This window comes from Panthera leo, chromosome D1 (genome assembly GCF_018350215.1).
Source record: "Panthera leo isolate Ple1 chromosome D1, P.leo_Ple1_pat1.1, whole genome shotgun sequence".
NCBI classification, from domain to species: domain Eukaryota; kingdom Metazoa; phylum Chordata; class Mammalia; order Carnivora; family Felidae; genus Panthera; species Panthera leo.
This window is the reverse complement of record NC_056688.1, coordinates 41,945,546-41,967,959: the sequence shown is the minus strand read 5'-3', so window position 1 is coordinate 41,967,959 and position 22,414 is coordinate 41,945,546.

Genomic DNA, 22,414 nt, shown 5'->3' with positions numbered 1-22,414 from the left:
ACTGAAACTTTCGAACATATCAGCCAACCAACATGTTGGTAGACTGATCTGATTACTAACAGATATTGATTGCTTACTGTGTGCCACGAACTAGGTAGGCATTGTGTATATTACCATGTTTAATCCTCAAAAATACTGTGTAGGAACTCATTCTCTTAGATGCACAAATAACCTAATACATTATCTAGCATAAAATAGATTCAGTTCCAGTTCTTCCTTTCTATAAAAGTGAACAAAACATCCACCTTCCTTTTAAGGAGTTTTCAGACATACCCATTTGACATAGGTATACATTGAGTGTGGAGGAAGGGGACCATGAGGTGCAAGAATAGGTAACAATTCCTGTTTGTGCTCAGCAGCTTTTCTGAAGAAAACTCTTTTCCATATCTGTTTGATATTAAAAATTGAATCTAAAACTATAAAAAATGCCATATTTTATTGGTACGTAAAGTTTATGGTTATCATTCTTTTACAGTCTTGAATATTTATGTTGAAATAGCAAAATCTAGAAGAATCCTCAGATTTCAACAGTTGTAGCTCTATCAGGGAGGAATAAAATATTTAAGGTAAAATCAATTAATGCACTTAACTTTATAGCTTAAAGCAATTCTATTGTTAAATGTAATATATTAAACGTGCTAATAGCATCAACAAAATAAGTTTACATGATTAATGTTTATATTATACAGTCAATATACTGACTAAAATTATATAATAAACCCTTTAAAAATAGTTATAAAAATCTACCCTGTAAGTTCCATTTTTTGAAAAATATCCCCAAATCACATTTTCTCCCATGGCTGAAAAATGTACTTTTCTCTCTCTTTTTTTTCCCCACTCTTTCTATTCTTCTATTAATTGAGACAAAAAACCTCACACTGTTTAATGACAGTACAGAGTTATGGAAAATACACGAGTTTCCAAGCCAGAAGATTTGGTTTTAAATCCCAGCTATTGAAACTTCTAGCTATTGGACTTTGCAGGGTATTTGAATATTGGTTGTAGTTTGTTGTGAAAACAAAAGATTCAAAGTGAATTCATTTAGTGAGTGTTCAGTAAAATGTAGGTGCTATTATTCTTAGAATAATTTCAAAATACACTCTCTGGTTTGGTTTCCAGAAACATTTTTTTTTTTCTCACAACAGGCAGTGTGTGCAGGGCACTTAAAAATAAACTAGTGTGAATTAGTATCATTATCATCATTATACTTATTTTTAAAACAGAGTCCTCAGACATATCACTTTCCTAATTTTTCCAATATGCCAGCTTACTCTATGCTTTTCCAAATCACACTTCTCTGTTCCCTTCAGTCACTCATCCTACCGCAGCTATTTTACACTCCCCTTTTGTCATCCAAACTATTCCAAAAAATCTACAACCTTCACAAATTACTTTCAGAAGAAAAGAAAGCTATCTGGTCACACACTTCCTACCTCCTTTGTAAAACAAAAATCACGCAGGCCTGCTGACTTGGTAGTTTTGTTCTTCCATGCGGTTTGATTTAATCTTTTAGGATATCTTAAGGTGTCATTTGATAACGTAATTTTGCCAAAAGCTAAAAGCCCATTCTGCTCTCAGTTTTTGAGATTATAAATTCGAATGAGGCCATATAGCTGTGTGGTGTCAACTACATTAGTAATCAATTTCATAATGGAAAGCATTACTTTGTACTTGCTCTGGAGAAAAGAAACCTCAATTGTTTCTTCAGAGAATTCACTTTGCCTTAGTAAAAAATTAAAACGCTCGATGGCTATACATCACTATTTGACAACAGACTGGGTGGTAAGGCAGAATAAATTGATGTTCCAAAAAAATCTCTTTTACCAATGTTCACCATGATACTCTTAGTACACACCTTTTAGTCTGATTCTTTGAAACCATAACATGTTTATTTTATTTTAATTTTTTTAAGTTTAGTTATGTATTTTGAGATAAAAATCTGTGTGTACAAGAGTGGGAGAGGGGCAGAGAGAGAGAGAGAGGAGAGAGGAGAGAGAGAGGAGAGAGAGAGAGAGAGAGAGAGAGGGGGGGAGAGAGAGAGAGAGAGAGAGAGAGAGAGAGAGAGAGAGAAAATCCTAAGCAGGCTCTGAGCTGTCAGTGCAGAGCCCGACACAGGGGCTGATCCCATGAAATGTGAGATCATGACCTGAGCCAAAACCAAGAGTTGGGTGCTTTATCAGCTGAGCCACCCAGGTGCTGGGAAACCATGACATTTTTAGATTCCATTGCTCCCACAAACAGACATTTATCAATATGTTCTGTTAACTATTTGCTTGTTTTACATCATTCTGAGATGTAATAATTAAGTCCTATTTCCTGAAGATGATAATGATAATAATGACTTGATAATGATATTTTAATTAAGTTCTTGTAAGCTGTTAATTAGTCCATTTTTCTTATTTGAGAATATAACAACACATTTCTATTAAAAAAATTCATATCTAACAAATGTTAAACTACAGCATGCTAAAGGCTATAGCATATCCACCAGATGCAGTGAGCATTAGTAGATATAAAATGGATAATTGAGTTCTTAAAATAAATGTATTAATTATTAAGAACATTATGAAATGTCCATAAAAATCATAATTAAGTTAGCATCTCAAATTTGAAATGTAATTTAAAATATTTTCATTGTTTTTCTGTTCCTTTGAAGTTTTATATCAAAAACATTTGCAGATTACACAGTGAGAAAAGCATCATTACATACAGAAAAGGAAAAAAATAGTAAATATACAAAAATCAGACACTAGAAGGAAATGGACATGGAACAAAAACCCAATCGACATATGAGGTCACTGGGTGGGGACAGCTGGACCAGCACAAAAGGAGGTGATAGACCTCAGCAGAAGTCTTGGCAGTTTGAAGAGGAATGATGCCCACAAGTAATAAGGAAATAAGATAGGATAAATAACAGAGGTTCTTATTTGAGTCAAACACAGTCTTCTGTGAGCAGTTCATTTGAGGGCCTGGACTACTTTGTAAAACTTTATCAGTGTTAAAGATTTGGCCTTCTTTGCCAGGCTTCTGATAGGATTTATTTTGGAAGCTGTTAGGTCTGGATAAGATTCTGTTTTAGTTGCTGTTTCTTTATCAAGGTTATTTGTGGTGGGTTATAATCTCCTAAATGGCTGGGACCTTTTGTTTCACTGGTTCTACAAATCCCCAGTTACACATTTCAAACAAATAACATTTGAGGGCCTGCCGAGGCCTTGACCCTGACTTGAGCATGAACTTTTTTCCTTCACAACAAGTTTTAGAAGGTAACATTAACAAGTGGAATTATTCTAAATTTATTTAATTGTAATCATTGTATTAGTGCACATTTATATAAAAGTATGTTCAGCTCTCCCAGGACATATATGAACAAAGAAAAGAACAATCAAATTCTCTTTATAACAGGTGTTGAGTCCTTTTAAGAAATTATTGAGCTCATATTTTACAAACTTTGTTCTAACTTTCAAATGTCTTAGGATGAAAAATAATAGCTGAGTGAATGTAATGCAGTGTCTAAGTTATGACCTTATGAACTATGTGAGAGGGTATGTTTGTACATGTCTGTGTGAAGTTTCATGACTGAATATTCTATTTAATTTACTATAATATGGATTTCATTGTAGGACAACTAGTTAGGCAAGTTATCTAATGTCCTTAATAATCCATTGAGTGTACACAATTCTATTTATAATTTTGTGTAGGTTAATCATTGCTTAAAGTTATATTAGCATTTTATGCAAGTCTGGATACTTAGTAAACTTAGCGATACATAAAATACTAATGATGCACATGGTGGTGAATACATATTTTTACTACTTATGAGCAAAAATTATTTTCATTAAAGAAAATCCTACTCCAAATAAATAATAAAACTTTGTAATAGGAATATAACCAAGTAGCCTGATTTAAGGTTGTTATCATTGGACCCCTGCCTAAATTTAGGCTGCAACTGAAAATACAGTTTACAATCTTTGTTTTTCTCTCTGAAAAGATCTGCCAGAAGGTCAGAAAAGGTGTCAGAAGTAAGAGGCACACAATCAAATTACCCAAGGTAGTGATAGTTGATTATAAGAATAGACATGAAATAAAAGAACAAAAGAAACCATATCAGTGGCCACACAGCTAGGTCTTAAATAGAACAGTAGGAAGCATCCTTGCCTTTCAATATACAATAGGAAGGACCAGGAATCCCACAGTAGTGCCATCCTGCCACCCATCAGAAAAGACACCTGCTTCCTTCATTCTAGAGACTATCATTCTCAGGACTGATGTTTTCAATGCTCTGCTAGTCTATTTACTTTAATTTTCTTTTTCTTTTTTTTCTTTCCTGTATCATCTTCTACAATGACTACTATTCTTTAAAAAGGATTTCTGTATCTGTATACATCTGTCTGAAATTTGAACTCCTACCCAAGTAAGAAACTTATTAGCTCAATCAATTACCATTCAGTATAGAACCCAGTATAGAAGTAATATACAGCATTCACATTCAAGGTCATCTCAAAAATTAAAAACTTTCAATTTTTTTTCTAACCTCTAGGTCCATGCCTTTTGTTAGAGTGATCCATCGGTCAATAAGCAGAGGCTAGCGAAGCATAATCACATGATGCAAAATGAGAGCAATTTTTCTTAGGTGTCAACACTTGCAACCACTTTCAGCAGAAGGAAATTAGGAGTACAACAGACATTTAAGAGACTCTTCAACTTCTCTCTGTACACTAACAACACTCACCTATACTTCTTCCTTTTACATTGTCTCTTGAATGGTCATTTAAAAAATTTTCTTGAGCACTGTCTCTGTGCCTCCTTACCCTCATGAAGCTCACAGTATAGTGGAAAGGATTGATAGACATCTAATAACACAGCAGATAATTTGCTTACAATCATCCCACATTTTATAAAGAAGATATACGTAATGTTAAGATGGTGTATGAAAGGAAGAGGAAGGATTTTTCTGTGGAAGGGGTTTTTAAGGTGAGTTCTTAAGAGTTAGCTGTGGTTAGGTAGTAAAAGGTTCCAGTGGGGCCAGATAGGCACAAAGGTCCTAAGCAAGAAAGAACAACTGAGATATCAAAGTCATTGAGAAAAAAAAATAAAGATAATGATGGGGGAGACAGAGTACACATGAGGCATGACTGTGTGCTTGGACCTGTATACAAGATGCTGATGTGAAAGAGACAAGGGAATCAGAAGACAGAACATGCAGAGCCATTTAGATCGTGCAAATGACTTTGGATTCTTCTTAACCAACTGCAGCCTTAAGAGAATTTCAAATAAAGGGAAGACATGAACAGATTTATACTTCAAAAAAATAAAAATTTAGTATTCATGAAATACTATTAACTTTTCTCAACAGTTTATATTCAATCAGTTCCAGTAATATTCTTTAGAGATTTCTTTTTAAATCCATGATCCAATCAAGGCTCCCATATTGCATTTAGCCGCAATATCGTTTTGCTCCCACTCCGTGTGGAAGAGTTCCTCATAATTTCTGTGGTTATTTTTAATTTTTTTACTTTTCTATTTTTGAAAAGCACAGGATAATTATACTGTAGAATGTCCCTCAATTTGAGTTCATCTGATGTTTGTTCACCCTTAGATTCAGGTAATACATTTCTGACAGAAATGCCACAGTAGTGATGTTTCCCTCTCTGGGTAGCACATCAGGAGACACATGGTATTGGTTTCTCTTAATATTGGTAATTTTGATTTGATTATTTGATTAAAGAAATTATGAGAAGAGAAGAATAACTATACAAGTAAAATTAGAGAAAAATTATATATGGGTTTTTATATTTACAATATATTTTTCGTTTACAATCCTTTCTGAAGATCCAACTTTCCATTCTGAGGAATTTCCTTATGCTTTTCTTGTAGCACAGATCTGCTGGGGGACTAATTCCCTTAGATTTCCTGTGAAAGTATCTTTACCTTGCCTATGTAGGTTTATGTGTGTGTGTGTGTGTGTGTGTGTGTGTGTGTGTATAAATGAAATTTGGGAAGTTACTTTCCATTATTTCTTCAAATATTATGACCTAAATTCTTCTCTTCTCCTCCAATTCCTTATCTTGTTGGTTATTTTCTCCCAATCCCTGAGACTACTTTGTTTTCTTAAATAATCTAGTTTTTGCTTTAAGTTTATTTGTTTATTTTTTAGAGAGAGTGTGCACATGAGCAAGGGAGGGGTAGAGGGAGAGAGAGAATCCCCCACTGACAGTGTGGAGCCTGATGTGGGGTTCAGTCTCACGAACCATGAGATTATGACCTGAGCTGAAATCAAAAGTTGGGAACTTGACCGACTAAGCCACCCAGGTGCCCCTGTTTATTCATTTTTTCAATAAATATATGTGCTTTTCAGACTGGATAATTTCAGTTGAACTGTCTTCAAGTTTACCTTTCTTCCATTTTATCAAATTTTCTATTAAGCCCAGCTATTAATCCTTTTATTTTACATGTTGTACTTTTCTGTTCTAGAATTTTATTTTTGTTTTCAACATCTGTGAAATCTCAACTTTGGTTTTTACTATTTGTTTTGTTAACTCTGAGCTACAATTTTTTTATTACTTTACATGACTATCATTATATTACTTTATTCTGGACTGTGTGGATAATACATTGTGGAGACTCTAGAATCTTTTATTTCCTCTGAAGAATGTTGTTCTTGTTGTCACTACTGCTGTTGTTTCTACCAGCAGGCAGTTAACTTGGCTGGACACACTGTCTGCCCTACAGGTTTCTTTCCACCAGGCTCCCTGGAATTCTTCTATGAAGGCAACAGTGTAGGGTTATACAAATATTTAGTTGGAGCATATGCATAGATTTTAAGGCTTTCCGCCTATGGATTCTTCTTTTTTGGCTTTTCCCTTAACTTTCCAACTGCTTCAGCAGCCCTGAACCCTGTCACCTGCCTCTAGAAGCCACAAGGATTGTAGCTTTATGCTTGAGTTCTAGCACCCTCATTTGTCCTGGCACCTTCATTTGTCTTACCACCTGAGCTCTAGCAAGCAACTTGTTGTAGAGAGTGTACCCACATCAACACAAATGTTACCGAGTGCAGTCACTTCCTTCAAGATTGATACCTTCTCGGATAGAAGGAACATACTTAAAGATCATAAAGGCCATTTATGAAAAGCCCACAGCTAACATCAACCTCAACGGGGAAAAACTGAGAGCTTTTTCCCTGAGATCAGGAACACGACAGGGATGCCCACTGTCACCGCTCTTGTTTAATATAGTGCTGGAAGTTCTAGCATCAGCAATCAGACAACAAAAGGAAATCAAAGGCATCAAAATTGGCAAAGATGAAGTCAAGCTTTCGCTTTTTGCAGATGACATGATATTATACATGGAAAATCCGATAGACTCCACCAAAAGTCTGCTAGAACTGATACATGAATTCAGCAAAGTTGCAGGATACAAAATCAATGTGCAGAAATCAGTTGCATTCTTATACACTAACAATGAAACAACAGAAAGACAAATGAAGAAACTGATCCCATTCACAATTGCACCAAGAAGCATAAAATACCTAGGAATAAATCTAACCAAAGATGTAAAAGATCTGTATGCTGAAAACTATAGAAAGCTTATGCAGGTAATTGAAGAAGATATAAAGAAATGGAAAGACATTCCCTGCTCATGGATTGGAAGAATAAATATTGTCAAAATGTCAATACTACCCAAAGCTATCTACACATTCAATGCAATCCCAATCAAAATTGCACCAGCATTCTTCTCGAAACTAGAACAAGCAATCCTAAAATTCATATCGAACCACAAAAGGCCCCGAATAGCCAAAGTAATTTTGAAGAAGAAGACCAAAGCAGGAGGCATCACAATCCCAGACTTTAGCCTCTACTACAAAGCTGTCATCATCAAGTCAGCATGGTATTGGCATAAAAACAGACACATAGACCAATGGAATAGAATAGAAACCCCAGATCTAGACCCACAAACGTATGGCCAACTCATCTTTGACAAAGCAGGAAAGAACATCCAATGGAAAAAAGACAGTCTCTTTAACAAATGGTGCTGGGAGAACTGGACAGCAACATGCAGAAGGTTGAAACTAGACCACTTTCTCACACCATTCACAAAAATAAACTCAAAATGGATAAAGGACCTGAATGTGAGACAGGAAACCATCAAAACCTTAGAGGAGAAAGCAGGAAAAGACCTCTCTGACCTCAGTCGTAGCAATCTCTTACTCGGCACATCCCCAAAGGCAAGGGAATTAAAAGCAAAAGTGAATTACTGGGACCTTATGAAGATAAAAAGCTTCTGCACAGCAAAGGAAACAACCAACAAAACTAAAAGGCAACCAACGGAATGGGAAAAGATATTTGCAAATGACACAACGGACAAAGGGCTAGTATCCAAAATCTATAAAGAGCTCATCAAACTCCACACCCGAAAAACAAATAACCCAGTGAAGAAATGGGCAGAAAACATGAATAGACACTTCTCTAAAGAAGACATCCGGATGGCCAACAGGCACATGAAAAGTTGCTCAACGTCCCTCCTCATCAGGGAAATACAAATCAAAACCACACTCAGATATCACCTCACGCCAGTCAGAGTGGCCAAAATGAAGAAATCAGGAGACTATAGATGCTGGAGAGGATGTGGAGAAACGGGAACCCTCTTGCACTGTTGGTGGGAATGCAAATTGGTGCAGCCGCTCTGGAAAGCAGTGTGGAGGTTCCTCAGAAAATTAAAAATAGACCTACCCTATGACCCAGCAATAGCACTGCTAGGAATTTACCCAAGGGATACAGGAGTACTGATGCATAGGGGCACCTGTACCCCAATGTTTATAGCGGCACTCTCAACAATATCCAAATTATGGAAAGAGCCTAAATGTCCATCAACTGATGAATGGATAAAGAAATTGTGGTTTATATACACACAATGGAATACTATGTGGCAATGAGAAAAAATGAAATATGGCCTTTTGTAGCAACATGGATGGAACTGGAGAGTGTGATGCTAAGTGAAATAAGCCATACAGAGAAAGACAGACACCATATGGTTTCACTCTTATGTGGATCCTGAGAAACATAACAGAAACCCATGGGGGAGGGGAAGGAAAAAAAAAAAAAAAAAAAAAGAGGCTAGAGTGGGAGAGAGCCAAAGCATAAGAGACTGTTAAAAACTGAGAAAAAACTGAGAACAAACTGAGGGTTGATGGGGGGTGGGAGGGAGGGCAGGGTGGGTGATGGGTATTGAGGAGGGCACCTTTTGGGATGAGCACTGGGTGTTGTATGGAAACCAATTTGACAGTAAATTTCATATATTAAAAAATAAAAATAAATAAATAAAAAAAAAAAAAAAAAAAAGATTGATACCTTCTCACCTTCTTCCTGCTTTTGATAGCTATCTAGCTTCAAAAGTTGTTTTCAATATTGTGCTAATAGTTTTTGTCACTTTTATCTGCATGTTGGTCTGATACAAGTTATTCTATCACAACCAGAAGCCGAACTGCAGATTTAAACTTTGGCAGGACGCATCCGACTGCCATGTAGTAAACGGTTTAAAGGAGACTAGTAATGAATTAGAAAGATGTTAGGAGGCTATTGAAATGATCTGTGAGAGATATTTCAGACTGAAGTGGTGGTAAATAAGTGGACAGAGTTCAAATATGTCCATTTTTGTAAGTTTATTTTTTATTTTGAGACAGAGAGAGAGAGAGAGAGAGAGAGACCATAAGCAGGGGAGGGGCAGAGAGAAGGAGAGACAGAATCCCAAGCAGGCTTCGCACCATCAGCACAGAGCCACACATGGGGCTCAAACTCAGAAACCGTGAGATCATGACTCAAGTCAAGATCAAGAGTTGGACGTTTAACTGATTGTGCTACCCAGGCACTCCTCAACTATGTTTGTTAATTGTGATTAACAAGATCATTTCTTCACATGCATTACTGAACTAATTTATTTAGTAATTCCAGAAACACAAGGACTAGCTATATCTTAGAAATGAAGACTCAGTCCTTTTTTAATATAAAGAAAATACCATGTTACCTGAGCTGTATAATGGTATGTTGTTTGTAACATGGAACATTATTTTCTATATCACTCTGAAAGAGATAAAATACATCACTGCCAATTCAACCTTAATATGAAATCTGAGAGAAAAAAAGGTCGCTCCTGAAATTAAGGAAACATTATTTTATAAGAATTCTTCTAAAAGCACTCTAGTGGATACCTTACTTTCTCCTTCTTCCTAGCAGAACTCTCATTTTGTTCCAGAAACTTCAATCATGCAGGCCTGTGATTTGGGGGAAGCTGATTTTGATTATTGTAAGTTAACCATGATGATCTTATTTCCCTTTACAGAGATTGACTGAAGGACCCATCTTTCATCCAGTCAATGAAACACATTTCTCTGAGGGCTGCTACTGATTTGGGCCCCTTTTACAAAACAGAATCGATAAAACTCAAGGAAAGACTAGTTTTTGATTGCAGGAGGAATTTTCACTTCAGCTGGATATGTTCAAGGAATTAAACCTTCTAGTTGCAGCTATGAGCCATTTTGCAAATCAGAAGGGCAATCAGTCTGATGATCAGATCAACATAGAGATATGGGCAGTCCATACGGACTTCCAGAGAAGTGGAGTCTATATCCTGACCAAACCGATGCTTGGAGACCACCATACCTGTGAATTACTTTCCCGTGTGGTTCCTTATTTTTTAAGTCAGTTTGATTATTTGCCTCTGAAAGCAACCTAGTCCATATAGAGTCCAAGTCAAAACCCAGCACCTCCAGGTTGGTGGTTCATTTATTTCTGACATTTTTAACTGATAACTATCCTCACTCTCACTTTGTTCTCTCACAATTGGATCTGTCCTTTGCTCTCTTGATAACCATACCCTGACTTCATCTCAAATTTGCTGCTGCTCTTTCTTATTCCTCAAGCTAACTTTCCATGACTCTGTCTGACCTACTTTTCTTTTTCTGTTTCTCTGTCCAGTGTTGACAATTTACCACTGCTCTTCCTGGAACATGGCCTAGATAGGATTGTTCAACTGAAGTTATTTATTTTCTGTACACTTGCAATAAATCATACTAATTATAAAGGGCACAAATCCAGGTGAAGTGTACCAGTGTGTTCTCATAGTCCCTTTTTCTTTGTCCAGAGCTAGATCCAGCAATTAAACATATCCTCTGTCAGAATTGTCCCTTTGGTTTTACCCTCTTAAGAGTTTCAGAAAACACTTAACAGTATTACAACTTCTTGGTCTAAACTTAATCCTGAATTTTCAGTGCATAATTGTTTTCAAAACAGAGTGACATTTCTGTTTCACTTTTCTATTCAATTCTCCATTGAATCACACTAATTTAATTCTGTAAGGTCAGATTTTCTTGTTTTTGGAATGAACATGTATTATTACAACCTATATTTTAAGGGTGAGAAAAATATTTTTAAAAGATATCTTTTTTATTGTTTTCTAGTAACAGTAGTCAACATATATCATACTTATTTTTTTCCCTCCTTACCAGGTATAAAGGAATATCAATTTTGCTTCAGTGGAGAAGAGAAGGTAACTTGCAACTTAAATTTGCATCTACTACTTTGGCTTTACCTACTTTTCAGAGAGGATCAAAACAGAGAGAAGATAAGGAATATGCCTAAAATGGTATGAAGAACCAGACTAAGGTTATAATACAAATGGAAAAGGTAAAAATCTCAGTCCATGACCTCAGGTGTGAAGGGAATCTATTTCACGATAATTTATTTTAAATTTTAATCAACTTAATTTTTTTTCAGTAAGGTCTGTGCTCTCTTTTTTATTTGCCAGATAGAGTTTTAGGGGTAATAGAAGGAGTTGTTGGTGGGGTTCTGGCCCTCGTTTATATCCCATCTACCCAGAATACTTAAAAATTTTTCGGGTCCATTTTGTCTTGTGCTGCTAATACTAGGAAACCACTGCAGTAGCCTCCATGCCAACAGACTACTTCTACATCAACTATGTATGTGAGTGTGTGCATGTGTATGTGACAGTATGTGAGTTCTTCACTGTGTGTGTGTGTGGAGGCAGTTTTGGTGGTAGATGGGGGAGGTGGGGAAGTCAATGTGCTGCTCTCCTGAACCACTCACTCCATAGGCAAGGAAATTCTTACATTGTATCAGGTCCTCCCTAAGTAGAAACACAAAAATGTCATTTATAATGACAGAGCTGAACTTCATAAACTTTGTCACATTTCTGTTTTCTTTGCCTTGAACAAGAAACATGGTTTCTGGTTTTTTCAGATCCATAGGCTATACTCTCAAAATGTTCTTTTTTTAGGGGCACCTGGGTGGCTCAGTGAGTTTAAGCATCTGACTTCGGCTTAGTCCGAGAGTTTGAGCCCCACGTTGGACTCTGCTGCCAGCTCAGAGCCTGGAGCCTGCTTTGGATTCTGTGTCCCCAGAATCTCTCTGCCCCTCCCCCACTCAAAAATAAATAAATGTTAAAAAATAAATAAAAATGTTGTTTTTTCATAACATGCATATCCCAAATTTCTTCAAGACATAGGCTATTTAAAAGCACAGGCTTTGAAACTCATAATTTTTATTGATTTCAAATGGCTACCTTAAAAAATAAACCCCCCAAGGATTCTAAGTATTCTTTTTCTTCCGTGTTGTTCCTTTCCTAGAGCAATAAACATAAAAATGTCTTAGCTCTTACCTGAATAAGGGGAGGGTGCCACTAATTAACAGCAAGCAGAGGAGAAACACAAACGGATTATTATAGCCAATTATTACTTCATTACATCAATATTGATTTCCAGTTTGTCTCCCTACTCTTAGTATTTCTTCTTGTAGTAACTTTCTTATACAAATAGATTTTTAAAAAAATCACTAAGATAGGGGCACCTGGGTGGCTCAGTTGGTTAAGCATCTGACTCTTGGTTTCTGCTTAGGTCATGATCTCATGGTTTGTGAGTTTGAGCCCCACATTGGGCTCTGCACTGGCAGTGCAGAGTCTGCTTGGGATTCTCTCTCTCCTCTCTCTGCACCCTCCTCTCTCAAAATAAATAAATAAACTTTAAAAAATTCACTATGGCATATTCATGCCATATTTATCTTCCAAAAACACCATTTTGGTCATTGAACTGCTCCTTTGCCCCATTTCCTAGAGAATGAAGTTCAAAACAATTTAGTTTGGCATTAAGATCCTATACTATATCACTTCAGCTTACATTTCCATTTTAATTTCTCATAAGTTGTCCATGAATAAATAATTACCCCCTACAACATCCTATGTGTTCTTTATCTCCATCTATTTAAAAGTCCTTAACCCTGAAAACATCTCAAACCGGTTGCTTCCCTGGTGTCTTCTTCACACAAACTAAAAATGATCTCTTCTCACTGGAAACAACAGTAATGCTTGCCTGGATCATGACCATAGGTCTTAGCTACAGTATGTCTTGACTATTTCTCTTGTCCAATGTTTTTAAAACTTACTTATGAAGATAATGCTCTAAAGCAGATATTGCAGGTCATCTCTCATTTTACTATCTATAACATGCTTTGCAATGAGTAGCTATTTGAATAACTTTTTGACAGATTTCTCTGAATCCTCTGCAAGTTTATTACCTAAAACCAGAGAAAAATTTTCCACTTTTGCTAACTAATTATTTTGGCCATTCAGTCAATCTTAAAACACATAATCCCACTGCACATATGTGATAAATTAATACAGAAGAATATATTTATAATTATTCACCCCATTGTTTCATTAGCTTCTTCAACAAAAAAATCACAAAATAAACGAGATGAAAACCAAGAATATATACCCTAACTCTCAAAAACTTGTAAAGAAAACAACTGATAAGTTATCAGTCACCAAGAACTGAGTTTCTTGGTCACTTCTAGTCTCACAAAGGAAACTTTTAAAAATACAGTGCTTTGCAATGTCTCCAAAAATGAATATGAAAAAGTTCACTTGAGTCTATTTTTTATGCCTCATACAGCACAACTGAAGGATGCAATGATGAATATTGAAGCAAATCAGAGATGTGCCTGTCACTCTCTTAGATGAAGTAGTCTCAGAAAAAATCTGCAGAGGGAAACGTTTACCTTCTCTTTAGTGACTCTATTTAATCCCCAACTCACGTACACTGATGATGATAACAATAATAAAAGCAACAATAACCAATTTAGAATAGCTATTCGACATTTAAAATATGCTGTGCTAGCAGATCTCCATGGTTACTAATAAAATATTAATTAAATGTTATTTAATAATTAATCATTCATATATTTTGTTACATAATTATGTAGCAATTTTATTATTTTCAGACATAATATTAATGAGTCCAAAGATCAAAGTCTGGAAAAACTCACATATATTAGTAGCTGTGGAAAGTGTAAGACTCTGCTTAAATCATTTTCCCATGACAGACTCAAAAACTAAACAACTGCCATAAACACTTCTATGCCCCATATCAAATTTAGGATTAGTCACAAGTATACAATAGCATAAGGTTTAGAAAAACTAACATTAATTTCAAATAGGTTAATTAATGTGCATTAATAAATGCAAGCTATGCTAATCGTTATAAGTTTGCAAATATGGACCTCATATTATTGTTGAATATTATTACTGGCTAGAATATTTAAGTAGAACTCACACCCAGCTAATCATTACAGTGACATACCTATATATCATATAACCAATAGACAGGGATAATAGGATTTAATTTAAATATGTTAAATGAGAGTTTCCTTAAGCATATACAAAAGGAGATAGCCAGCCAACTGTAGAGAAGAAGAATCTGATTTTATATGCAACAAAGCTATTAAAGATGATGTATATATGGATGGGAAGATGAACAAACTGGAAGCCATCCTCTTCCAGACACACTTCATTCTCAGTTCAAAATTACACACACACACACACACACACACACACACACACACACACGTATATGCATGTGTACATGTGTTTACTGTGTAAAATTGTTACTAGATTCCTCTCTGAGAACCATAAAATAGAATGGTTTCCTAAGGCAACTAGCTGGGACAATAAAAGAAACAAAAGCTATGAGAACAGATATTCAAATCAATTATAATCTTTCTACAAGTTATATATCAGATCTATTTGTTGGTCACAAGAAAAATTTCCAAGTTTCTTAGTTTCTTTGCTTGCTTTATGACATTTCTGTTTGAATATCAGATATCGTTTTGATTAAAATTGTTGTTCAACAGTATCATATCTCTGCAAGCATTACTTAAAAACTCTCTTCAATAATGTTTACAACTGATGTGGCCTTAGGAAATTTTATAAATATATTAAGTCTAGACTTCCTTTGTTAAGTCACTGAAATCCATCCTCTATAGGCATCCATCCATTCACCCATCCTCAGGAAAATTAAAAAAAATATTAAATGGTAACTTGTTTAAATGAACTTGAGTGATAGAAGTGACAAGATGGATGGAGACAATTGTATATTTCTCTGTATAAAAGACTATATCAAGTCCTAAATAGAGGGGTATGAGGAATTTTTAAAAGTTAATTTGATGGAGGCATTCAAACTGCATATAGATGGTGTGTTTTGGATAGCTTCTGAACTTTATGCAAATTTTTAAAAATTCATCCCATTCCTAATTGCTTTGTACAATAAAATTACAGACTTTAGATTGGAGGCAAGGTTTCTAAAAGGGCTCTTTAGTAATCATTCTTATTCCAGACCCAATTAACATCACATTTTAATTTGAAGATAGTTAGGAACAAAATCTCTTCTTCAAATATTTGTTTGTCTTATCCATGGGATGGTTTTCCTCCATTTCTTATTAGCTTTTGGACAGTAGTTTGCTTGTTTGTTAATTCATTACTTGCCTGCACATTTTAATATTTAGAATGAGTGGTATATTATTTGCCATCCATTCATGTAGCCATTCATGTAGAAAGAGGCCTTCTCATCCATTTGTGGCCTCACTTGATTATCAAAGTAATCCTGTGACATAGTCAAGGCTGGTATTGTAATGTTCATTTTACTGATTTAAAAAAAAAAAAAGTGGGGCAGAGAGCTGACTTGATTTCCTAAGGATCACACAGTAATTCAGTGATGAGACAGAGAGAACTTGGGATGCCTGAGGGTACTCTTTCAAAGCAATATCTAATTCTAGGTTATGAATATGAAGATAAATTTAAATTGTTCCCTCTGGGCCTAATTCCCCCCTATGGACTACTTGAGTTTCAGCTAATCTGTTAAACTCTTCTAGAAATTATTCACAGTATATCAAGAAGCTATAAAATATATTGTTATATTTCTCAAACTAAGATCACTTTAATGCCACCCTCAACATTGCTACCATATCCATATACCACTATTATTGTCATTTACTTAATTTTTTTCATCTTAAAAAAAAAAACAAAAACAAAAGAAACAAAAAAAAACCCTTAGTCTTCCTTACAAAAAATCTAAGGTATTAATGGTTTGATGTGATGTATATGATATATATATGTGCATTTGTTAGTGTAGCAGTCCCACAATAACTAAGACATAAATTCTGACTCCTTTATTTACCTATTTCTGTGTTTCTGGAAAATAATTTAACCTCTCTAACTCTTGGTTTTCTTATACATTATTTTAAAATAATAAAATCTGCCTAGTATGAATTGTTTTGATATGAATAACATATGCAAGGTACCTGGCACATTTAAGTTGCTCAATAAATTGTCTTCATTTATTTCAGATTACAAATCTTAATTCATTAGTACTTCTCAAAGTTATATGTCGGTTTTATTAAACTTCTTTCCTCTATCCATGGCTATTACTCTACGTATAATGATTACTTATTCACTTACTGCCATTTAAAAGCCTCCCAATCTGGCCTTTCAAATCTTCTTCCTCTTCAATGTATCCTATAAAATGTCTTCAAAAATTTAATCACATGAAACATGTTTCAAAATTTTTTCCTCTACCTTAGTGTAAATATAAATTTGTTAATCTTATGACATCCATGAAATTTCATAATATGACCTATGTATAAATTCCAGACATATCACTACTTTCAACCCTTTCACCTCTCCCTCTCCAGCCAAGCTGGAGATTCAACTAAGTTTGAATCTGTAATAGAGTAATAGCCCCCTCACCCTGATTTTCCCCACAGAAATCCCTCAAGTATTCTTGACCCTTTATTATTTTATAAAATTTAAGATTTAGATTACCAAGTCTCAAAATAACAATTGGATTCTAATTAGAATTTTATTGAGCTTGTAGACAAGTTTTGGAATCAATGATTTCTTTATAATATGACTGCCTGTTATTGATGATATATGTCCCTATGTATTTAAGTCTTAATATCTTTTAATACAATTTACAATTTTAATGTTTTATTAATGTACTTAGATGTTCTGTTATTATTGTATATACTGGTTTTTTTAAAAAAAATAGCCATTTGCTGTTGGTGTATAGAAATTCAATTTTTAAAATTTTAATCTTATATCCAACCAGCTTGCTAAATGCTCTTATTATATTCAATAATACATGGGACTATTTTTAGTTCTCTAATTAAATGCTCATAACATCTGCAAATATCATTAGCGTGCATTCCAATCCATACACTTTCAATCATAGTTTAAGATCCTCAACACAATGTTGAATAGAATGGTGATAGAATTTGTCTTATCCAGGGTTAACCCAGGAAAATAAGTCATTTATTTGCAGAGAAAATCCCAGGGAAAAGAAGCAGGACACTGATGAGAATAAACGATATAGGGAGGAAAAGCCAAGAGAAATGTGATTGACCACCTCTGTGACAAATGGGGCTTGGTACCATGGGGATTAGGTGAGATACTGTGAAGACTCCACCTCACAATGGTTCTCTCAAGAGGAGAAAGAGAGAAGCATTTATTCTCTGGCTTCTGTCCTCCATTTCTCAAGAAGCGTTCGTGAGGTATTATCTCACCCACCCTTCCTGGCTGCACATGCATGCCTGCCAGTTACATCTCCACAAGTCTCTCTAGTCATGGTGTCAGGCAAATCGCAAGGCAGAAAGTGAAAATGAGTGCGCTAGCTGAGGCAATGTTTATATCCATGTGAAGCTGCCGGCTATGATGACTGGTGTGTAAGGTGAGCCAAGGGAGTGGAAGGCATGGCCTAAGCACCTGATACTGTGGCCACCTTTATCTTAAGGAAAATCTCATGTTTCTCATTTAGGATTTTTTTTTTTTTGGAAATTAGTGATACTATATTTTATTTAACCCGATACATTCAAACTATTATTATTTTTTATTCTTTTTTAAATATGAAATTTATTGTCAAATTGGTTTCCATACAATACCCAGCGCTCATCCCAACAGGTGCCCTCCTCAATGCCCATCCCCCACAAGTTTTCTTATACCCTTTATCATAAGAAGGAAGTCTCTTTATTCCTAATTTATTAGTAATCATCACCATAAATCACTAATTTGAGAGGGTATTTAATTTGAAAAAATATATTTTCTCTCTATATATGATGATCTTATGATTTTTGCCTTTTATTCACTTAATTTGTTGAATTAAATTAAAAAGTTTTTTTAATATTTATTTATTTTTGAGAGAGAGAGACAGAGTGTGAGCAGGGGAGGGGTAGAGAGAGAGACACACACAGAATCTGAAGCAGGCTCCAGGCTCTGAGCTGTTAGCACAGAGCCCGACATGGGGCTCAAACCCATGAACCGTGAGATCATGACCTGAGCTGAAGTTGGATGCTTAACCAACTGAGCCACCCAGGCCCTCCGAATTAAATTTTGAATTGCCTACTTTTAATTTTTAATAAACTTTCTTTTTTTTTTTAATTATTTTTTATTTTGAGAGAGAGACAGAGAGCAAGCAGGGAGGGGCAGAGAGAGAGGGAGATAGAATCTGAAGCATGCTCTGTGCTGTCAGTGCAGAGCCTGATGTGGGTCTCAATCCCACAAACCATGAGATCATGACCTGAGCTGAAATTAAGAGTGGCCCCTTAACCAATTGAGACACCCAGGGCCCTTTGAATTGCCTATTTTTAAATCATCCTTGCATACCTTGGATAAAATCAATATGGTTGTAGTGTATCATTTTTTTAATATATATTTTGGGGTTAGATTTTTATCTTCTTCTTTAGGATGTATTTTATTATTTTTTTTTTTTGCATCTATAGTCATGAGTAAAGTAGACTTGCAATTGTTCTTTTTGTATAGTTTTGTGCAGTTTTCATGAGAAGTTGATAATGGACTCACTGAAACCATTAGAGGGCATTCTTCTTTCCAATTTCTGTAAGAGACTGAATAAACTTGGAAAGATGTTTTGGTAAATTTGCAAAACCTTTCTAAAATTTTCTGAGCCTAGATTTTTGCTCGTGGAAATATTTTAAACTAGTGTTTCAATTACTTTAATGCCTATAGTATTATTTATGCTGCTTTTTCCTCCTTGATTCACTCGTAATAAGACACAATTTCCTAAGAATTTTAATTTAATCAAAAGTTTTCAAAATTGTTGGCAAAACTCTTGTTATATTACCTCCAGTGCTACACCTTTTATTATTAGCATTATTTATTTCCTTTTGTTTTTTCCATATCAGTTTTGACAAAAGTTTGTCTCCCTTTTAAAAATTTTATCCAAAGGATAATTTGACTTTGTTGATTTTCATGGTAAGTTTAGTCTATTTTTCCTTTTCTAATTTATTTAGGATGAGCCCTTAGCTCATAAATCCAGAAGTCTTATTTTCTAATAAAAATGACTGACTGGGTTTTATATTTCCTTTAAAGCATTTCCTTTGCTGCATCCTACAAATTTTGATATATAGTGTTTTCATTATAATTTAGCTGCATGTATTTTTATTATAATTTATTTATTTATTAAAAGAATTAAAATGTTTATTTTGAGACAGAGTGAGTGTGCGGGGGTGGTCAGATAGAGAGAAGAGACAGAGAATCTCAATCAAGGTCTGCATAGTCAGCACAGAGCCCGACCAGGGGCTCAAACCCACAAACCATGAGATCATGACCTAAGCTGAAATCCAGAGTTTGACGCTTACCCAACTGAGCCACCCAGGTGCCCCTATAATTGATTTTTTACACCATGGATTGGTTAGCAATATGTTTTTATAATTTCCAAATATGTGGGACCTTTTCATTTATATTTTTGCCATTAACTCGCAAGTTAATTACACTGTGATCAAAGATTATGATCTTTGTACTACCTGTCTTGGGAGCTTTCTGAGGTTTTCTCTGTGACCTAGTGCATGATCAATTTTTTAATGATTTTGCATGGTGCTTGAAAAAGTGTCTCCTTATTATTATATGTAGAACTCTGTGTCCATTGGGGCAGGTTTATTAATTATGTTGTGGTGATCTATATTTCCTCTGCTTATTTAGATTCCTTAACCACCAATAAATAGGGGCTATGTGTTGAAACTACTACTAAAATTATAGATTTATCAATTTCTCCCTATAATTCCCTCAATTTATGCTGCATTATTTTGAGTTTATTATGTTTATATATTTATAATAGCTACATATTCTTGGCAAATTGAAATTGGATCATTAGATACACCCAATAATTTTGTGTCTTAAAGTGTATTTTATCTTATATTAATATAGCTTTTTTTGGTGTTAGTATTCCTGTATATCTTTATGTCTTTCTCTTCTAATTTTTGCTTATCCCTATGTTTTAGGTGTCTCTTGCAGTTAGCATAGAGAAAGATTTTGATTATTATCCACAATCTGTCAGAATTTGTCTTTGAACCAATTAAAGTTTTCCATCTACAATTATTGATATATTTAAACCAGTTACTATTTTTGTATCATGTTCATTTTTACATTTCTATTGAGTACTTTCTTTTTAAAATTGGTAACTATCTTTCTTTTAATAAGATTAGAAATGAACGTATTTTCACATTTCTTTGTCTTCCTTCCCTACTTCCTCTTCTGATTTAAGTACAACATGTAAAAATTTAATGAGTTTCTAACAATCCTTCTGATACTCTGAGGGTTTAAGATTTTTTTTTAACATGCCCTCACATTGGAATGACAATTTAAAATTGTTTTTTCTTCCAAGTGTCCTGTTATTTTGACCTGTGAGTTCATTCTCCTCAGAGGCTTTGGCTAATTTTTTTTTTTTTTTTTTAGGTAATGAGGATTCAGGAGGGCTAGAACCCAATGTCTGTCAATCTGATAAATCCAGAGGAGTGGTGTAGAAAAAAACCAAGGGTAACTGTATCCAAGAAAACCTGATTCAATCACTCCCCATCCCATAAAACAAACCCTCTTATCAGGCATTTACTCTTCATAGTCCAGGGAGACATTCATTTGTAAACCCTAAAGTTTGAAAAGAGAAGATGAGGAAGCATTTGATGAATGTCAGTTAATGTCAGTTCCTCATAAACACAGGGCTTCTTCATCAGCTACAATACCTATTCCTAACATACCTGGACCCACATGTGAGGGCAAGTATTATATTCTCACAGACAGTGGTCAAGAAGCAAGATCATCAGGTGCCTGGGTGGTTCAGTCAGTTAAGCGCCCAGCTCTTGATTTCAGCTCAGGTCATGATCTCAGGGTTTTGAGATCAAGCCCCACAACAGGATCTGCACTGCTTATGGAGCCTGCTTATGATTCTCTTTCTCTTTCGTCCGCCCCTACCCCCCCCCCAAAGAAAAAGAAAGAGAAAGAAAAAAAAGAAAAAAGAAAGATTAAAATTTCCAACAATTCCCACCCTATTTCAGCCTCAGTAGCACTTGACTGCTACCTGTTCCGAGTCACTACCCTCCACACAGAGTTTATAACTTCTAGTCTCCCAGGGGTGGTCACAGTTTTCTCCATTTTCCCTGCTCAGATTTCTCTGAAACCAAACTTGCGGAAGGAAGCTAGCAGTCCTGCCAGTTGAATCTCTTAGTCAGGACTTGAACCTATACCTACGCTTCATTGAGTGGATACGTGGCAACATCTTGTTGTCTGTCTAGAGGGAGGATGTGTACATTTTCTGCTGCCCTATCACCCAAAACTATAGGTTTTCTCATGCCCCAAGGAAGCCCATTATCTTTGGAAAAACAACAAAAGCCTGACTTGGCTGCTTTTGCAACAAATAACTAATACCTAGGCCATCCTCTAGAGCAAAAAATTCGGAATTTTTCTGAAAGTGGCCAGGGCACCTATATTTTTAAAAACTCCCCTGAGTGATTCTAATGCCTGATTAGATCTAAGGAGAGTGAGAGAAGGTTATATGAAATCCAGTTAATCTGAATCATGACTACCAGCAGATAATACCTTGCTGGATTTATCAACTCCTGTTCTACTAATTTGTGGTGCAGCATGTAGAATCTCCTATTTGTTCTTAGTCTTCATTTGTAGGATTAATTTGTATGTCCAATTAAGTTGATACAATTATGTACACATATATACACAATTATATATACTTATACATAATTACACATTTATACCCAATTATACACGTATACATACACAT